General features: G+C 40.0%; 1 protein-coding gene across 1 annotated transcript in view; it reads right to left on the reverse strand.

Moving 5' to 3' along the window:
• The window catches only part of CEMIP (cell migration inducing hyaluronidase 1), a 241,845-nt gene extending 227,098 nt beyond the window's left edge, over positions 1–14,747 (reverse strand). The window contains exon 1 of the mRNA XM_027851800.1: positions 14,409–14,747. The gene's annotated coding sequence lies outside the window, so the exon portion shown is untranslated. The remainder of the gene's footprint in view (positions 1–14,408) is intronic.
• Between the last annotated feature and the right edge of the window lie 4,645 nt (positions 14,748–19,392).

The raw sequence follows: 19,392 nt of genomic DNA on the forward strand, positions 1-19,392 counted from the left end.
TTCCTAACTCCAATTCCAATTCCTATCCATTACACCATACTGCTTTTCATATATTGTCTCATTTGTTCCTTGAGATGATCCAATAAGGCAAGTGCTATTATTATCTCCATTTTACAGATGAGGAAATTGAGGCCAAGAGGTAAAGTGATTTATTTGCCCAGCATCACAGAGTTACTAAGCACCTAAGGTGAGGTCCCAGTCATTCCAAGTCCATTTCCCTAACCACCACAACATACTGTCTCTTCTATACTTCTCACATTTACTAAATGAGACAGCCCTGTGAGATGGGTGCTATTCCAAATCCGACATTCCAGTCATTACTCCGTATTCTGCTACACTGATAATGAGGACACTGAGGGTCCGAGAAGTTAGGGGTCTTGCCCCAGAGGACAATGCTGGTCCTGGGGAGTAGACTGAAGAGTAGTTGTGCTCTCATCCTACACCAGATGTGTTACATACACTTTGGGACTTCTAAGAGGGAAGCGATTCTACATGCTATACTGTTATTCCTGAAAGGACTAGGGAGGCAGGGGAGAATAGGGAAAGGGAGCTATATTACCCTCTCTATCCCCCAACATACACAAGTATGGCGTGCGTTAATTTGTGTTAACCTGATCTCCTGAAGCACAGGAATATTTGGGGAAGTAGCTTAAAGGAGAATAATTGGACCTTGTTTTCCAGGTTAAAAAAAAGTTATGGATCTTCACAGCCAAGTAAAATTTCTTAAAAGGTAAATCCATATTCTCTCTGCCTGAAATTAAAGCTAAATGAAATCCCCCTGAATCATTTTAATAGTGACTAAACTGCATTGAACTATCTTTGTCAGGCTAAGATAAACTACTGTCTGCTCCAAGATTTTGCACTTACATGAAACTTGGTCTGGGCACTCAGAATATTTATTTTAACAGGGAATATTGGAAATTTAAAGGCATTGAGGCCATTTAGTCTACTTAAAAGAAAGTGGGGGAGTGGCAATAATTATCTTCCAATATTTGCAGGGTCACCACAAGTTTATTAGGGGGTGCAGACCAGGCATTGTGTATCTCCACTTAAGACAGAAATAGTCTTAAATTGCAGTAACAGAGCTCCAGGTTATTAAATAAAAAGGAGAACTCCTTGAAATAAAGGATGATTAAACAGGACTAGGCTACTGAGGAAGGTCATGAACTCCCCATCTCTGGAAATGTTTAATAATAGAAGAGATGATTGTGTATCACACAGATGGTTTAAGTGGTAGGAAGAAGACTAGGCTAAAATATCATATCAGTCCCTTCAGCAGGTGGAGTATATCATTCAATGTGACTAAAACTGGGGTCTACAAAAATGAAAGACAATCAGCCTTATTTACGTTTCGTTCAAGTCAATGGCTGACAATCACAGTGACTGAATTAGCTCCTGCCTGTTTAGATATAGACTGAGAATTAGGCTTTCATTCTCAATAGAAAATTGGTTAAAGGATGTTAAAAAGATCTCTAAAGAAGAATTGCAGAACTACTATTAATCATGTGAAAAAAATGTTCTAAGTCAATAATAATAAGAGAAATGCACATTATAGCTGTTAAGTTTCACCTCACACCAAGAAAAATGGCTAACATTTAAAAATGTGCATAACTAATGTTTAGAGGGGTTGTGTAAAGATGGGCACACTGATGAATTATTAATGGAGCTATGGTTCTGTTGTAATACAATTTAGAATTATGCAAAGAAAGTGATAAAAATGTCTATAACCCTTGATCCAAAAATTCTACTGCTAGATACATAACCCAAGAAGATTAATGACAAAAAGAAGGACCCTAGATATACAATTCTATTTATAGCAGCACTTTGCATAGTGGCAAAGAATCGTAAACAAAGAAGATGCCTTTTGATTGGAGAATGGCTAAACAAAAGGTGGTTTTACTGTGCTGAAAGAAACAATGAGTATAAAGAACACAGAGAAGCACGGAAAGACATATGAACTAATGTGAAGTGAAGTAAGCAAGTAACCAGAAAAATAAGTACTGTAATTGTTACAACAGTATAAATGGAAAGAATAATAATAACAAAATCCAAACAATGTTGTGAAATTGTAATCTTCAACCCTAGGAAGAAATATAAGAATGCGCCTCTCCCCAATTCTTTGCCAATGTGGAGAATTATGAGTATGGAACATTGCATATATTGTTAGGCCTTTTTAAAAATGTGTTGGTTAGTTTTGCTGAAGGTTTTTTTTCTCTCTCTCTCTCTTTTTAAATTCTTTGTTATAAGGGATTTCTCTCTGGGATGGAGAGAAGTAAGGGGAGAGATATCTTGAGAAATGTAGATGATATAACAAAAGATATCAACAAAAGTTATTTAAAAAAACAAATTAGGCTTACAAAAGTCCCATGTACATCAAAAGAGTTATAGCATCACTTTTTTGTGGTAGCAAAAAAAAAAAAAAAACAACTAGACATGAGTATGATGCTCATTGATTGAGAAATGGTTAAACAAATTGTGATAGGTAAATGTAATGGCCTATCATTATAAAGAATGAGGAATATGGAGAATTTAGAGAGATAGAGAAAAATGTCAACTTGAGTAAGTATAATCAGGAAAATAAAATTCACAATAACTGCATTATAAACAGAAAGACTCAATAACTGATACTACTATATAATTAAAGTGACCAAGGTGGTCCTTGAAGAAGAATTAAGAAAATGTATCTCCTTCTCCACTTTAAAGAGATGGAGGACAATGAGTATAGGATATGACATATGCTATCACACCTGACTTTGTCATCTCCTAGACCCCATCTCAACAGTTGTCCTAGTGACAGTCTCTTGTTATCTTGTCACCCCAAACTAAGAAGCTAATAACATCAACAAGGCCAAGTAGGTGCAACAACAGCCTTCATTCAACTGTCAAAGGGAAAGGAAGAAAGACCTTTGAGGGGCTAGTTTTTGTTTTTAATAGTTGTTGTATGATTTCACTGACTTTTTTTTTCTTTTTCTCTTAAAAAATCTTTGTTAAAAGAGATGACTTTGGAGTAACATATTTGTAAATAAGAGTGATGTAAAAATAAAATGCAGCAATAAAATTAAGATTTTTGTAACTAAATAAGCTTTCATGATAGTGACATGTATAAATCACCATAAATTATCTTTATATAAATTTTATTTATATCTTTTATTTTATGCCACTTACAGTTACCAGTGTCCTCCAAATATTTAAATTTTTCTTTATTTCTTTAAGAACCATTTCATAATCATATTTATACAGTGTTTTGGTGGACTGACTCCCACACATTTTATACATTTTAAAGTTATTTTAAATGGGACTTCAACTTTCTATTATTCCCTTCTTGGTTTTGAAACTGCTATATAGAAATACTGTTGATTTTTGTGAGTTCATTTTATAACCTGCTGCTTTGCTGAGGCCATTTAGCATTTTAATTAGTTTCTTTGGGAATTCTCTAGAATTTTCTGAATAGGCCATCTCATCAGCAAGTAGGGATTGTTTCATCTCCTCATTGCCATCTTTATGCCTTTACATTGTTTCTCCTGCCTTATTGCTAATACTAGCACTTCTAGTATTATATCAAATAATATTAGAGAAAGAAAAGTATCCTTGCTTTAAATATATATGAATGTATGTATGCATGTGTGTAAGTATGTATGTATGTATGTATGTGTGTATGTTTGTGTGTGTGTATGAAAAATCTCTAGTGTTTCCTCAATGGGTATAATCCTAGCTTTTGGTTAGAGAGAGAGACTTTTTATGGCTCTGTGAGTTCTTATCTAATATATAAGAATATCTTATCTAAATACAGATACATTCATTTTCATAAGAGTTTCATTTATCCATCCTATTCCTCTACAAGACTTTTTTCTTGTCAATTTGACTTTATGTTAGTGGTGGTTTTGGTCATCCCCTAGACCCCATCTCAACAGTTGTCTTAGTGACAGTCTCCTGTCATCCCGTCACCCCAAAGTTCAGTGGTAAGAAGCTAACAACATTGACAAGGCCAAGTGTTTGCAATAACAGCCTTCATTCCACTACCAAAGGGAAAAGAAGAAAGACCTTTGAGGGGCTAGTTTTTGTTTTTTATAGTCAAACTCCCTTGGGGCAAAAGGAGAGAGATCAAGGGCTACTTTCCTTCCTCTTATTTCCTTCAAATACAAATCATGGCAGGTCACTGAGGCCTAGGGAAAAACTGATATCTTTGGGAAGGAGTAAAGAAAGGATTCTGGTCCTCAACCTGCTGAGGATGGAGTTAAAAATGACAATGCTAAAAAGATGGTTTACCTAAAGTTTGTGTCTTGCCCAGTGTATCTAGCAGGGTATCTTGTATACAGTAGTCACTTAGTAATTTAAAAAGTACTTTAGTCTCTGGCCAATATTCTTGCCTCACTTCTCTTCCTCTTTAAGTCCATCCTTGACATTGCTGCCAGAATAATATTCCTTATGCATAAGTCTGGTCATGTCCCTTCTCTACCCAAAACTCCCTGTCCCCTAATAAATAATGTTCAATTTCCACAAGGCTCTCTATAACTTTTCTTTTCAGGCTTAACTTGAACTACATACTCTCTTCTAGTGCTATACACATGGATTTATTTAGTGGGAAGGGAAACTAGAAACAATGTAATACAATCACCTATTTTGACAAATGAGGAAACAACTCATGCTTTCCTGTCCCCATGAATGTTCATGCTGTCCTCTACATTTGGAATTCTATCCATTCTCTTTCTCCACTTACTGAATCCCTACCCATCCAGGCTTTTTATGAGGATCAAATGTGATAATGCTGCATTTTTCAAACCTTGAGTACTACATCAACATAAACTGGTACCATTTATTCCCACCCCACCCCACCTCCAACACATTAGCACAGTGCTCTGATCATAATAGACATTTAACATTTTTTTGTTTGCTATTTTGCTGTTGAATTGCAAAAGGAGATAACTCCTATAAGACATAAAAAGAAAACTAGTTTCACAGTTTGTCAGAAAAGATATCAGAAATTTCCTAGTGGAAAGACCCAGACTGTCCAGTTAATAAACTAGAGATTAGAGACATGTAAACCCACCGAAAGCACTAACATCTATAAAACTGAAGCAGCATTTCCCACAACTTCCCACCATGTCTTGCTCAAAGACTCACCCAAGGAAATGCTATGACCATCTCAAGAAAACCAATTCTTTCCTTGCTTCAAACAGAACTTGAGGATAGAATGCGAAAAGAGAGCCTCTCCACCCTGGAGCTAGGGATAGGGAAGAGGGGAGAGAACTAAGCAAGACACGAATATGTATTTGAAGACTTATTGCCCTTTTGTGGGCCAGTGGACTGCCCTCTGAAAAACTAAGAGCTCCTAAGAAGACACCTGCTACCAATCTCTTTTAAATGACATGACAGGTTTTAGATGCAGACTCTATTATCTCTGATAAGTCAGCTGTTGATTCTCTGTGCATGTGGAAGACAGCAATGCTTACAGATGGTTTTATATGATGCCTAGCTCCCTTTAGTTTGCTTAGGGAAATGTAGTGGGGAAAGTGACCAAGTCGATGAGAGCAGCTGAGATACTCCCTGGGAGCACCTAAGGTTGACCAGCATTTAAGACAGTGACTGGTACATAGTAAGTAATAGGGAGCCTCTGAAGTTTATTAAATAGAGGAAAGGAAGAGTCAAATCTGCACTTCAGGAAAATCACTGTGGCAAAGGTGTGGAGAAAAATTGGAGAGATGAGAATCTAAAGTAAAGAAGACCAAATAAAAGACTTTTAGAATAGTTTAGGCAAGAGGTGATAAAAGCCCAAATTGCAGTGGTGGCTATGTGAATAGAAAGAAGGGATCAAACTTGAGATATTGTGAATGAAGAATGGTCAAGATTTGGCAACTGATAAGAAATGTGAGAAGAGGGAAAGGAAGGAGACAAAGATGCTGCTTCAGTTGCAAAGTTGGATGACTGGAAGGATGATGGTGGCCTCAAAAGAAATAAGACAGCTTGAAAAAAGGGTGGGTTTGGGGGAAAAGATAGTGAGTTCTGCTTTAGACATGTTGAGTTTGAGATAGCTACAGGACATTCAGTTTGACTCCAATAGGTAGTTGAGATGTGTAGACTATAAAGGTATTCGAGTGTGGGTGTGAAATGATGCAATGCATTAGGAAGCTTAATCTGACAGCAATGTATAGGAGGAATTGGAAAGAGGAATGGAGACCAGAGGGAAAGAGATTAGTATGAATGTTGTTTCAATAGTCTACGCCAGTGGTCGGCCATATCTCACCAACAGCCTGTTTTTGTACTGCTAGAAGCTAAGAATGTTTTTATATTTTTAAATAAATTTTTATTGTATTTTTAAAATGTAAAAACTATTCATAGATCTAGGACATACAAAAACAGGCAGTGGGCAAGATTAAGCCCACTGGCCATAGTTTGCCTACTCAGGGTCTAAGCAAAGGGCAACGAACAGGCCTAAATAGACAATAAGAATACAAAGTAGGGGTAAAGGTGGATGTGGATGTAAGAAGAAATTGAAAACGTAGAATTCACAGTACTGGAAATTGACAAGATGTAGAAGATGAAAGAGAAGGATGGCTCTGAGATTGAAGATTAGGTTGGAATGAGGAAGCATGAGTTCTAAGATTCTGTCATTAGTTTTAGACTCTCTGAGCTTGAGGTGCCAAGGGAATATTCAGATTAGGGTCAGAAGCTCCCAGCTAAAAATCAAGATTTTAAAGTCATAGACATAGAGGTGATAGTTGAAGTTGTAGAATTGGATGACTTCCCAAGGGTAGAGAGAAAAGCTAGTCAAGTACAGAACTTTGAGGGAAAGCCTACATTTTTAAAAGAGAATTTTAAAAGGCACCAGCAAAAGAGATAGAGCAGTAGTCAGAGAGGTAAGAGAAGAACCAGATTCATATAACAAAATACAGATAAAGGAGGAGAAAATTTTAGTCAGGAGGTGGTATTGAACACTGTCAGATGCTACAGAAAGAAGACAAAGAGTGCTGAGAAAAGGCTATTCTATTGAATAATTAGGAAGTATCCTAAAGTCCCATAATATCACAGGTTCAAATCCCATAGGATCAACTCAGCACATCCTCTTACAGAGGGAGTTAGTCTTATTACTATGCAAATTATTATGTGGATTAATGTTCATTCAAAATCTAAAAACTATTTGACATTGACAGTGACGATTACTATCCTGGTTTGCCCCTATAGCTTCAATTTTGAGAGTCAGCTAAAAACCTAGAACACACTTAATCTCTATTGTGTATAACCAAATTAACTTCCTTTGGAGATAATATATTGCAATTTATTTTTTCTGTTGGTGCCATTCCTAAGGCATAAGGGCAGGAGAAGGACAGCCACTCAGGTGGGATATCTTGGAGCTAGGCAGTATAGACTCAGACAGCCATTTGTAAAATTTTCACTGTGAAAATTTATATCTCAGAAGTTAGCAAGTGTTCCAATTCAGGACTTGATTTATTGTTTTGTTGATTATCTATAATGATGATGTTCTTCAGTCATTTCAGTCATGTCTGATTCTTCATGACCACATTTGGGGTTTTCTTGGCAATGATACTGGAGTGGTTTGCCATTTCCTTCTCCAGTTTATTTTACAGATGAGGAAACTGAGGCAAACAGGCTGAAGTGACTTGCCCAGGGTCACACAGCTAGTAAATGTCTGAGGCTAGATTTGAACTTAGGTCTTCCTGACTCCAGGCCCAGCACTCTATCCACTGTGCTACCTAGCTGCCCCAAGAAAACTTTAACAATAATATTAAACTTAAAAGTGTGTCCTATTGGAGAGCCAGTTGTTAAACATTTATCATCACACTGCTGCATCTGGGCTCCAGGTTACAGGGGGAAAATCCAAAAGATCATGGTCATGACTAAAGAGAAAAAAGAAGCAAAAGGAGAACACTGAGCTGAAGACCAACAATCCTTCTTAAAATGATCTGCCTTGAACAGTCTCTAAACAGATTTACTTTCAGTAACATTAGATACACAGCAGTAGAGACATTAATTCTTTCTAAAGAATGGCATAGTTATCACCAAGAAAACAGATATAAGAAACAGAAGAGATTGCCCTTCCACTTCAATGTACAAAGGCTGTGTCTGAGATAACACCAAAAAGGCAGATGACAATCCAATATAATGCATTATCCTGATGTTTTAAACAAATCTGGAATTGTGTTTAAAAATAATTCAGATGATAGACTGAGCTTTTCATCATAATTCAACAAGGTCAGCATTTTAACACAGCTTTTTACCTTGAAAATAGCAAAAAGTTAGTCTATTTTTTTAGTTTCTTATTTTAAGATCCTAATACAATTGCATGTATTTTTTCAGCTATTAAGAGTATAATTAAACTCCTCTCTTTGCTCCTATTATACAAAAACAAATACTTTGTCAATCAAACAGATTATGCTGCCTGTTGGTTAAATAAAGGTGGTTATTTAGTAAATAATAGTTTAAAAAGATAATAAAATAGTAAAATAAATAAAGTTGGTTATTTAGTATCAAAAGAGGAAGAAGAAAGTATCTGAATTCACTAATTCCACCCATGGATTTGCTCTCATCCTAGATTCCTCTGTTAAATTCTTTTCTTGCTGTTTGATCTCTTATTTTAGGACTATGGCAGGAAAGAAACAGTGTACATAACTAAACACCCTCTTCTACCAGCCATGCTAATTCTCTCTTCTATTCATACAAATAGTCCAGAATTAACTACATTTAAATATTTCTCCTTCCAGAAGGCCATGAATCACAACACATGAAGAAATGAAATAGTCAATTAGTAGGTTGTCAAAACAACTTAGGGGTTCATATCCTTCCTTTTCACCACATTTCTAGACAAGCTGAAATTCACTGGGTAACATCTCAGAATCTCCTGAACCATGTTTTTTTTTTTAAACTTCCTGCCTGCTAGATGAACTATGTTAAAATTCCTTAGAATCCATTAAAATAAACAGGGGAAAATAGGAAAAGCCTGGAAATAAAATGAGAAACACTGGTCTCAAAAAAAAATGTTCTATGAGAAAGATGTCAATTTGTACATTGGTTCCTCAAACTTCTTGCCATGCATTGTACCTTATATTCATAGTACCATATATTCACAAATGAGATGTAGCCATTTTTTTATTAAAAGCTTAAAAACAAGGTGTTCATCTTAGGTAAAACAAACTAAAGACAGCATGAGTGTCATACCTTTTGAGAGCCACTTTCTGCAATAATGCACCATTCTAGGAGTTAACTGGAGTTAACTTCCAGGAGTTAATTTCTTCCCTGCCCCAGGTACTAGACTGAACTAATGACTGAAAGCCAGGAATAAGGAAGAGGGAAACTCCTATTTCTACCATAACCTGGGAATTCAACTATCATCTTTTAGAAAGTTGCTGCTTTATACAAAGCACTGTCCTGGGTGCTGGGGAGAGTGCAGTGCAAAGATAAAGACGAAAATATCCCTTCCCATGAGAGCTTACAGCTTAGTGAGATAAGACATACACAAATAATTATGATATGAAATTAATATAGGTACATAAAAGAGGCAGAAACTGCTATAGGAGCAGAAGAGGGAAAGAAAATTCCACCCACCAAGGGGAGAATTAGGTCCAGTAAAAGTCATAAAATTCTCCTGAAAAAGAAAATTAAAGTTCTTTTTTGCTGAATACATTAAGCTATGTGAATAATAAAATACTTACTTTAATCTGTTGTCCAAATGCTTCATGTGGAGAAAACCTGGCACTGGTTTTGTCCATGACAAAATTCTTCCATTTATCCCTGATTATGTATATTTCTGGTAAGAAGTACATCTGCTTACATGCTAATTCCATCAGTAATTTTTCCAATATGAAGATAAAGTGGCCTGCCAGTCAAACACAATTATTATATTAGTAGAGATACAATTCTCTATGATTCAGAATGAATGCTCAGCTAATTTAAAATTAGACCCCAAGAGGTTAAAAAAAACCAAAACAGCTTATTTGAGTTGTGTATGGGTACACATGTGCATGTTATTCCATCCACTAGAAGGCAGTGTGGTGTACTGAAAATAGGTGGGACAGGATCAAAGAGATGCGTATTCTAGTCCCAACACTACCAATAACTTGTCCAAACTTGGCTCAAGTGACCTGGAAAAACTCACTCCCTCTTTCCAGGCCTCAGTTCTGTAGTTCTATATGTAGATAGCTAATAAGCACCAGCCAATGATCATGAGTTTGGGATTTGTTTTGGGGATCCAGATCTGGGACTTCATCCATGTAGGAAACTCAGTGGGGAAAAAAATGCTTTCTCTGGTGCAGGTCAACAATTTGTCTGTAATTTAACATCTTAAGAGAGTTCCCTGGGCCACTGAGAACTTAAGTGACTTGCCTTTGCCCATATGGCTAATATGTGTCAGAGGTAGGTCTTGAACCCATTTCTTTCTAACCTCAAGGGTAGTTCTCTATCCACTATACCACACTGCATCTAAATAGGAATTTGGGGTTTTAGGGTTTTTGTTTGTTTGCTCTGTTTATTTAACCTAGCTGTGTGCTTCCTTCTGCACAAGTAGAGATATTTAAAATTATTTGTATACCATAAAATTTCACTTACTAATAGTTCAAATATGTATGTGTGTATGTATACAAGTATGTGCACATATATATAGAAAGATATATACACATATGGAGGGGGAGAGAGGAGAGTCCTTTACAATTAAAAAAAGAACTTGATTGCTTTCATATTCAGGGCAAAGAAGAAGATTAAAATCTTCAGCTCATTGCATAGTACATAGATAATTAGGACTGATTGTGACTATCCCGTTTTGAGGATATCCACTAAAGTTAAGGATGACTTTAGAACTTTTATTTTCTTTTTTTTTTAATGAGGCAATTGGGGTTAAGTGACTTGCCCAGAGTCACACAGCCAGCTAGTGAGTGTTTTGTGTCAGGTCCTCCTGTCTCCAGGGCAGCACTCTATCCACTGCACCACCTAGCTGCCCCTAGAACTTTTCTTTTCAAGCCATTAGGTTGGTTGCCCGAAAACTATCTGTGATACTCCTTAATAGTTTATTTGGATATATAAATTAATTCATTTGTCACTAAACAAACATTTTTCAAGCACCTACAGTGTACTTTGCTTGCAGTTCACTAAGAGAAATATAAAGATTAAATAAGATAGGGTACTTCTCTTACACTTTAAACATTTTATTTTGACTTAAACCATTATAAGTATCATATCTTTTTCTGTAGACACATACATTTTATATCCATCTCCTATAACATCTTTTTAAAGTCTAAATTGGTGGTCAAGCACATTGATGTCTTTAAAAATTCTTAATACTTTGGTGTTAAATAAAGGCACAAGTAAAATGTGTAAACATCTAAAAGATAGAAAAAACTAAACCTTTTTCCTATTTTTGAAAGCAATGTTTCTACATTGGATACCTTTTCAATTTTTAAACTCTCTCTCCATTCTTGGCCAAGCTATTATTTCATTCTTCTGACACTTTTCCCTCCCTCTTCAGAGAGGTAATACTGATTGCTAACCTAGAATTTGTACTAGAACTTGGGGGAAAAATAAACAAAAAACAAAGAGCAGTCTAGGATACTGACAGATCAGGAAAGCACACTGTTCTTCTATTTTCAGAAGTTTTCTCCAGAGCCTGACATAAAGACAAGTGAATGCAAGCAGATCTTGAATTTGATCACATACTACTGAAGTTTCCTCCACAAGATAAATGTTCCAAACTTCTTTAAGAATTTATGCTGCATCTGTCCGGAGACACTCAAGAGTCTCTTGCTTTTAGCAGCCTCAGTCACGCTTACACTCCCCACCCCAACCCCACAACGCCCGCGCACGCACATACACACAGACACTCAAACACACCGAAATAGAGATGAAAGCAATAGGGCTCTCCTTGAGACCCAGGGTTAATTTGGCCACAGGCTCGGGAAGCTGCTGGGAGCTGTCCATGGTGGAGAGGCAATGGACCCCGCCCTCCCGTGAAGCCTCAGTTCCCCGGGGGTCGGTCTATGATTCCTTTAGGGACTTACTGGAACCCTAGGCTGTGGGACCAGAGTCCTTCAGAATACGAAATGAAGGGGAGAGGGATGAAATCCATGTATAATTAGAGACTTTAAGAAAGAGAGAGAAACATCTGCCCAGTCCAGGGGGTGTACACGGGGGAGGGGATGAAAAGGAAGGCAAAAATACTAGAATGTGCTCTGATGATGAAGCCTAGAAAGGGTCAAAAGAACAGAGAAATGGGGGAGTCTCACCTGTAGCCCGAGTGCACGGGGTTCAGACTGAGCAGTAGTTCCTGCAGCTGGATCCAAGTCCCTGAGGTTCAGACTTTGGTCTGTGGAGTCTCAAACAGCAGCATCTCACACCCTGCCTCAGACCTGACGTGCCACGAAAGGTCTCAATCTTGGTCTTCCAGGGCCAACAGGTGCGTATTTTCTGAGCTAAAGTGCTCGTGTGCGGCAGCTTGAGGCTCCTTGGATCCCCCATAGGGCTGGGAGAGAAGCAAAAAGGGGCAGGGGGATTCCTGTCCAGCACCTTTCCGGAGAGTGGGAGGATGTGCAGCTTGGGCTGTGGTCTACGCCCACAAACTTTCTCCAGAAGCCCAGCTCGCGGCAAACCTCAGCGGATTCAGAACACAGAAAGAATGTGGCTTTGGAGCCAGAGCAACAACTCTGGGCCCCGGCAGTCAAGGAGCAGCAGGAATCTCTGGGGTAAGGAAGGTCTGCAAATACCAGGAGCCCTCTCAGACTGAGATGCACCCAGGCTCTGGATTTTCTTTCTCAACCTATAATCCCAACACAACGGGTCACCACTGTTCCTTCCTCTGCTTACAAGACACCCTATTCAAGGATTCTGAGAAATCTCTATTTTATCCCAACACCCACCCAGGACTTGATCAGAACTGTGGTCAAACAAGGGCAGGATGATTTCCACAAAGCAAAGTAAAATACAATAAGCTTCCTCTGTCTCTATCCACCCTTGTGCCAAATCCGAGGAAAAAGTTTGTTACCCACCACAAGATACAAGCTAACCTCCATTTGGTCTCAAAACTTACCCAACCTAGCCTTTGGGGCAAATCTTACAATTCCACTGGGGAGAGGTGCAAGGATGTACATCCAAACAGTAGCCAATAAACAAATAAGGGTCCTTGCCTCTATGCTGTGTGATCAGGGAGCCAGCAGGCCAAGTTTCAAGGCCAAGTGCAGTACCACTGGCTAATCATCATAGAGGGAGAATTGCCCTAACTTCAAGTGCCAGGGAGTCAGGTGCTGCCCAGGCATCAATCTGCAATATAGCCTAGTAACCAGAGTGCTGGACAAGAATAGAGAGGAGAAAGAGAGTAGAGGAGAGAAGGGACAATGAACAAAGGATGAGGTTGGGTACCAGACAGAGAAAGAAAGGAGGAACTGGAGAGGGAAAGTAGAAACACCCACCTGTTGCTTTCCCAACGGTTAAATGTCATGTTCTGTCTGCACCCACCTGCCTGCAAAACTCGAAGGGGTCAAGGTGAGGTAGAAGCTGTTGAAGTAAGGCTGCCCCCTGCCCTCAAGGCAAAGGCTAATCTGGACAAATTTTACAGAGCACACACTGACCTTGCCTTCGAAGGCAGAAAAAAAAAAATTATCTTTGGGGAATCCAAACAGATTCTGCAAGATGCTCCTAGTCATTTGGGTGACCATTTCTGTGTTTGTGGGAGTAAGCATTCCAGAGAAGACCTCCTCCAGGCTCCTTCTCACACATACGCACACGGGTAGATATACACAGCATATACACACTCCCGAATCCCCGTATACAAACCCCATCAAGAACGTGTCCCCACCACCAAAGTCCCCCTCTCATTCTTTCCTGCCCCTTGTAGCATCCCGGCAGCACCTGCCTCAAGTATAGAAGTTTCACATAGCACACGCAACCCAGGCAGAGGCAAAAGACAGTATCTGAGTACAGCGTACTGCCCTGACAGAAAGGCAGACGGAAAAAAGGACAAACGGAACACAGCATGGTCTAGACAAGGACAGGGAGAAAGAAACCAGAGCCTGCAATTCCCTTCCACCTACTCTCTCTCTCTCTCTCTCTCTCTCTCTCTCTCTCTCTCTCTCTCTCTCTCTCTCTCTCCATATATATACATATGTATATATACACATATGTGTATACACACACACACACACACACACACACACACAAAACCATCAACCCATCTTTCTATGACCAAAGGCAGCAGGATGTGCAGACTCCTCAGTGGTCCCCCGGGAGGGAGACACCTGTAATCCTTAACCCCACTCCCCTCTCTAACTTTCTGCAGAAAACTCTAAGCCTCCCTTACTCAACCAAAGTTTTGTAGTCAAACCAAACACCCCCTCTTACCCCTTTCACCTCGCCCACCACCCCCACGTCCCAAGCATCTCAGCTTCCAGGACATTTCCCAGGACTCGAGGTCTCACCTCCCTGGCAGCGGCCAAACCACTAGCTTGATTCCGAGGCAAACGGGCTCTGGGAGCTCTCCCTACCCCAGAATGGGCAGCGAGGGTGCTGGGCAGTGGGATCCGGCTTGGTGGCAGCGTCGCTAAGCGCTGCGCTCCAGCTCCACAGCTCCACACTGGACCGGACCGGCAAGCGCACACACTACCTCTCTCTGCGGCTCCGTCCTGTCTTTTCGTCTCCTTTTTCTCTGCTGTGCCCTGCGCCTGGTGTGCTTTGAGTGCGAAAGTGCCCTTCTCCACTCCTGCACGACCGGCCTGTCGCTCTGCATCTGGGGCTCACCTATTTATACTTTCTCTCGCTCCCCTATTCCCAGTTCTTGGAGATACCGTGCCGCTTGCCCCATCGGGAGTAGCTCCTCCCTTTCTCCCGTGACGCCATCCCTCCCGCGGGCTGCCCTTAGCCTGGTATCCAGAGGCTCCTCCTATCTCCACCTCCATCCTCCCATCCCTTCTCCGCCTCCGTCCCCGCCCACTTGGCATCTTTCGTGCCCTGAGGAGGGGGAGGGCCAGGGTTGGGACCCGGGCGAGCTCTGGCGGCAGCTCTGGGAGGCGCAGGGCTTAAACTCATTCAACGCTTGTCCCCTCACCAGCTACTCGGAGTAGCGTTACCACAGCTCTAGGACCCCGGACTTGAGGCAGAAAGCGGTGTCCGCAGCAAAACTGCTGCTGAGGAGAAATGCACCGGAATGAGTGAGGATCACTAAGTGTCCCGAACCGAATAGGAACACAATTCTCAGAAGATAGGATTTAGAGCCGGAAGGGACTTTAGTCCAACTCCCTCTTTTTGCAGAGTATGAAACTGAGGTCCAAAGATTCGAAGTTGCTTGGCCCAGGGACATGAGGAATATCAGAGCTGGGATTCCAATCTAGAACCCCTAACCAATGCAAGGAACTAGGCTAATTCGACTCAGCCTCAGAGCATGGAGTGCTTGCATATGTTACATTGTTTCCTGGGCCACTCAGCTTTGTAGTCTTGAGACGGAACCTACCTACTATGTTATTTTTCAGGGTTCAGAAGTGTTCTGTCCCAGAGCTGCCCCAAGATTGGGATGTGTATCAGTTTGATTAAGGGAACTCTAATTCATGGAATGAAAATTGTCACAAGATTAGGACTGTAAGAACCTAATCAACATCTCTCAAACACCCCCCCCCCATTTTACAGAGAGAAAAAAAACTGAGGCTCAAAAAAATCCATTGCTTGCCTAATGTTACGAAGATGATAAACAGCAAACCCTCTCTCGATTCGTTCCCTGGTACTTAAACACCAAAAGCAAATTCAATCGCAGGATGCTACCCCACTCATTGTGGAGGGTGGTGTCTGTGCTGAGCGGTGCCTGTTAGGTAGGTGTGGGACCCGGCGGAAAATAGAAGCTGCAGGTGTCCTTGCAGTTTCGGGTGTTTTTTGTTTTTTGTTTTTTTTTTAAAGATGAGTTGATCCGCAATCAATTAATAACGCCTTCTTCCCCATAAGGGTGAGCAAGACTCTCCGGGCCTGGGCCGGTAGAGACCTTTCTCCCGAGGTTATGCTTCTCTGCCTCTAGCGCCCAGGGAGGGGTTTCCTCCCCGGTCCTTTGGCAGCATTGTCAGCTTATTTTTCTGAACTTCTGGGAGATGAAAGAGAAAGTCAGCTGGAAGGAATCCAGCACCAGGGCAGCACCCTCCTCTTTCTCCCTTTATCCTTTGAGGCAAAATAAATGGGAGAACCTAACCATTCTGGACCTTTTCTTTGATCCTTGTTTCTTTGCCTTGCTTCCCCTCCCTCTCCACTCCCGCACCCTCCCAACTCAATAGAGTCTTGGAAACAGGAGAAAAAAAAAATGTATTTGCCGGGAGAGTTGCCTTGCAATTTTGAAGTTCCAAATTTAGACCTTTACAATCAAGATTAGTTTTCCTTTGAAACACAGTACCTAAGTCCTAGAAGGGATCCTAAAGATGGCCTAGACCTCTCTTTCTCCATTTTACAGATAAGGAAAATGAGGCCCAAAGTGATTAAGTCGTTTTACCCAAGGTCATTTAACTAGTTGGTAAGTGAGCTAGGCTCCTGAAGACTCCTGACTCCCCTGGTCTGTGCACTTTTCCCTGGACCATGTTGCTTCTCTGCTGTAAAAGAGGTTTTGTTTTATTTTTTCTCTCATCAAAAGTGGGTGATTTTGAGCACTATAAGGTGGGAGTTTCATCAAAGAACTCTGCAGATAGCTCTACTTTTAAAATGAAACAGAAGAGGGGGAAAAAGGAATCTGGGTTTGATGGTGGGTGTGACATTATGCACACAGGAAAATGCTTTCACAACACACAGAAATATTCAGAAAATAAAAAGGTTACTGCAAATTCCAAGTTGGTTCATCTCAAACAAAGATGTACTCCAACAACCTAAGAGAAAATGCACGAGTCTGGGTAATTACAGACAATGGCTTAACTATCTAAAATCTAACTCATCCTTTTCTTTCCCCAAAGCCCCCCCCCCAACTACCAACTTCCTTATATCGGTCAATGATATCACCATTGTCCTAGTCATCAGGCTCAAAATCTGGAAGTCATCTTTGACTTCTCTCTTTCTCCTACTATTCACATCCAATCCACCACCAAATCCTATTGATTCCAGCCTCTCCCCTTCTATTGGGGGAAGGAAGGGAACAAGTATTATATAATACTCACTAGGTGCCAGACATTCTGGTAAATGCTTTATAAATATTATCTCATCATCCTACATAATAACAGCCCAGTTTTCCTAAAACACCACTTGCCCCAGGCTTTAAAGGATCCTCTTTAGAGATGAGGATAATAATATTTTCCATACTTACTTCATGGAATTGACAAGAAAATTAAAAAGTAAATAATATATGAGAAATAATACATAAATGTAGGCTAGCACTATTGTTAATGAGTAGTAATATTTAAGGCAGTTATGTGAAGGCAGGCAGTGGGTAGAGTGCTGGCTCTGGAGTCAGGAAGACTCATCTTCCTGAATTCAAATCTGGCCTCAGACACTTACTAATTGTATGATCCTGGCCAAGTCACTTAACCCAGTTTGTCTCAGTTTCCCCATCTACAAAATGAGATGGAGAAGGAAATGGCAAACCACTCCAGTATCTTTGCCAAGAAAACTCTAAATGGTGTCACAAAAGAGTTGGACATAACTAAACAACAAAAGTAGTATTTAACTATGATTATATTTATTTTCTTTATATTTATTATGCAATTCATATTAATAAAGTATATTTATGAGTGTATATCATATGTGAGTACATACATACATATATGTATATTCCCTCCCCCTTTTCAAATCCCCCTTGATAGTAGGAATTATTTTCTTCTTTGTAGCCCCAGTGCTTAGCACAGGATCTGGCAAATAGTAGATGCTTAACAAATACTTATTAATTGATTACTGAAAGGTAGCATGGATATAGAGCGAGCCTCCAGAGTCAAGGAAACCTGGATTCAAATCCTCTCTCTAACAAAGAACAGCTGTGTGACTCTTGGGAAGTCTCAGCTTCTAAGTGCCACAATTAGAGAGGAACTATTGGCTTGCATAGGTCAAAGGAGTTTCCAAATCAGTTCTCAACACTGATGAAATCATTGTTCTGGACCACCCCCACCGCCCCAATCATTATCATTATAGAGTTCAAAATCCTTAGCTTGACCTCTATGATCTGATTTAAATTACCTTTACAACTCTATCTTCCATGACTCAGTTACTCAGAATAACAGAGTGGAACTCTAGCATCAAAAGACCTGGATTGGAAACCTTACCCTAACATTTGTTAGCTTTGTGACTGAAGGCAAGTCACTTAACCTCTCTGAGTCTAAACTTTGTCATCTGTAAAAATGGGAATAATTCTGTACCACCTACCTCAGAGCACTATTGTGAGAAAAACATCTGTAAACCTGAAGTTACACCACATAAATGTGAGTTTTTATTTACTGCTTTGAATTCTCCTCTAAAACTATTCTTATGATCTCCCATATATGCTTTGCATACCCAATAAATGTTTATTGATTGAATTAATATACAGGTTGAAAAACAGGCATGTAAAACTAGGAAATTGTGTATTCCTCTAATGATCAAAAACCATGACAATCCACACTGTGGACTGACACCAGGACTGACTTGACTCTTATAATGAGTCCACTTAGGGTCCATTAATTCACTTCCAGGATCCCTTGGTGTGAATGAAGCTCACTTGCTCTAAGAAACCTTCTCTAAATATGCCATTCTCCAAACTGGCTCTTTGACCCAGCCTTTTCCCTTAATGTACTTCGTTAAGTATAATTACAGAGACTTTGGTTGCCTTTCTGTTGCTCTCTCTCTTCTCCTTCATTAAATTTTAACCTCCTTAAGGGAACTTCTCTGTTCTTTAGGATGTAGCTCAACACCTAGAACCCAAGTAAAGCACTTAAGTTCCTGGTGTCATTTGTTTATTAGCATTAAAAAAATTGATGTCAACACAGCACAAAGTGAGTTAAAGATTTGGCAGCTTTCAGGTTAACTTTATCAATTAATGGCCAATGTAAAGGCAAGGTGTCATGTGCAGAGGCATCAAACTCAGGCCTGCAGGCTGCAACACTCCCCCAGGGATCCTTATGTACAGGTCAGTAGCCCCTGTTTGAATTTGAATTTGACAACACTGGAGTAGTGGGTGTCATTTTGGGTTTAGAGTCAGGAAGACCTGGGTTTAAATCACATACCTACTACCTTCTAGCTGCACAGCCCTGGATACAATCTCTGTGAGCCTGAGATAACTCTCTCAAATGTGTGTTGGTGGAGAAAATTCCTCCAGGTCCTCTAACTTTCCTCTATCCCTGCCTCCTTTTCAATAGTGGGTCATAACAGCCAGACTATAAACTAGGTCTGTTCTGACCTATAGTAGAACATTTGATTACGATCAAGAAAAGAGAAAACTTGGTTATATATCAAGAGACAATAGAGGGAGACCCCAAGCACTAT

This window comes from Vombatus ursinus, unplaced genomic scaffold, assembly GCF_900497805.2.
Source record: "Vombatus ursinus unplaced genomic scaffold, bare-nosed wombat genome assembly UNPS02009205.1, whole genome shotgun sequence".
Taxonomy (NCBI): Eukaryota; Metazoa; Chordata; class Mammalia; order Diprotodontia; family Vombatidae; genus Vombatus; species Vombatus ursinus.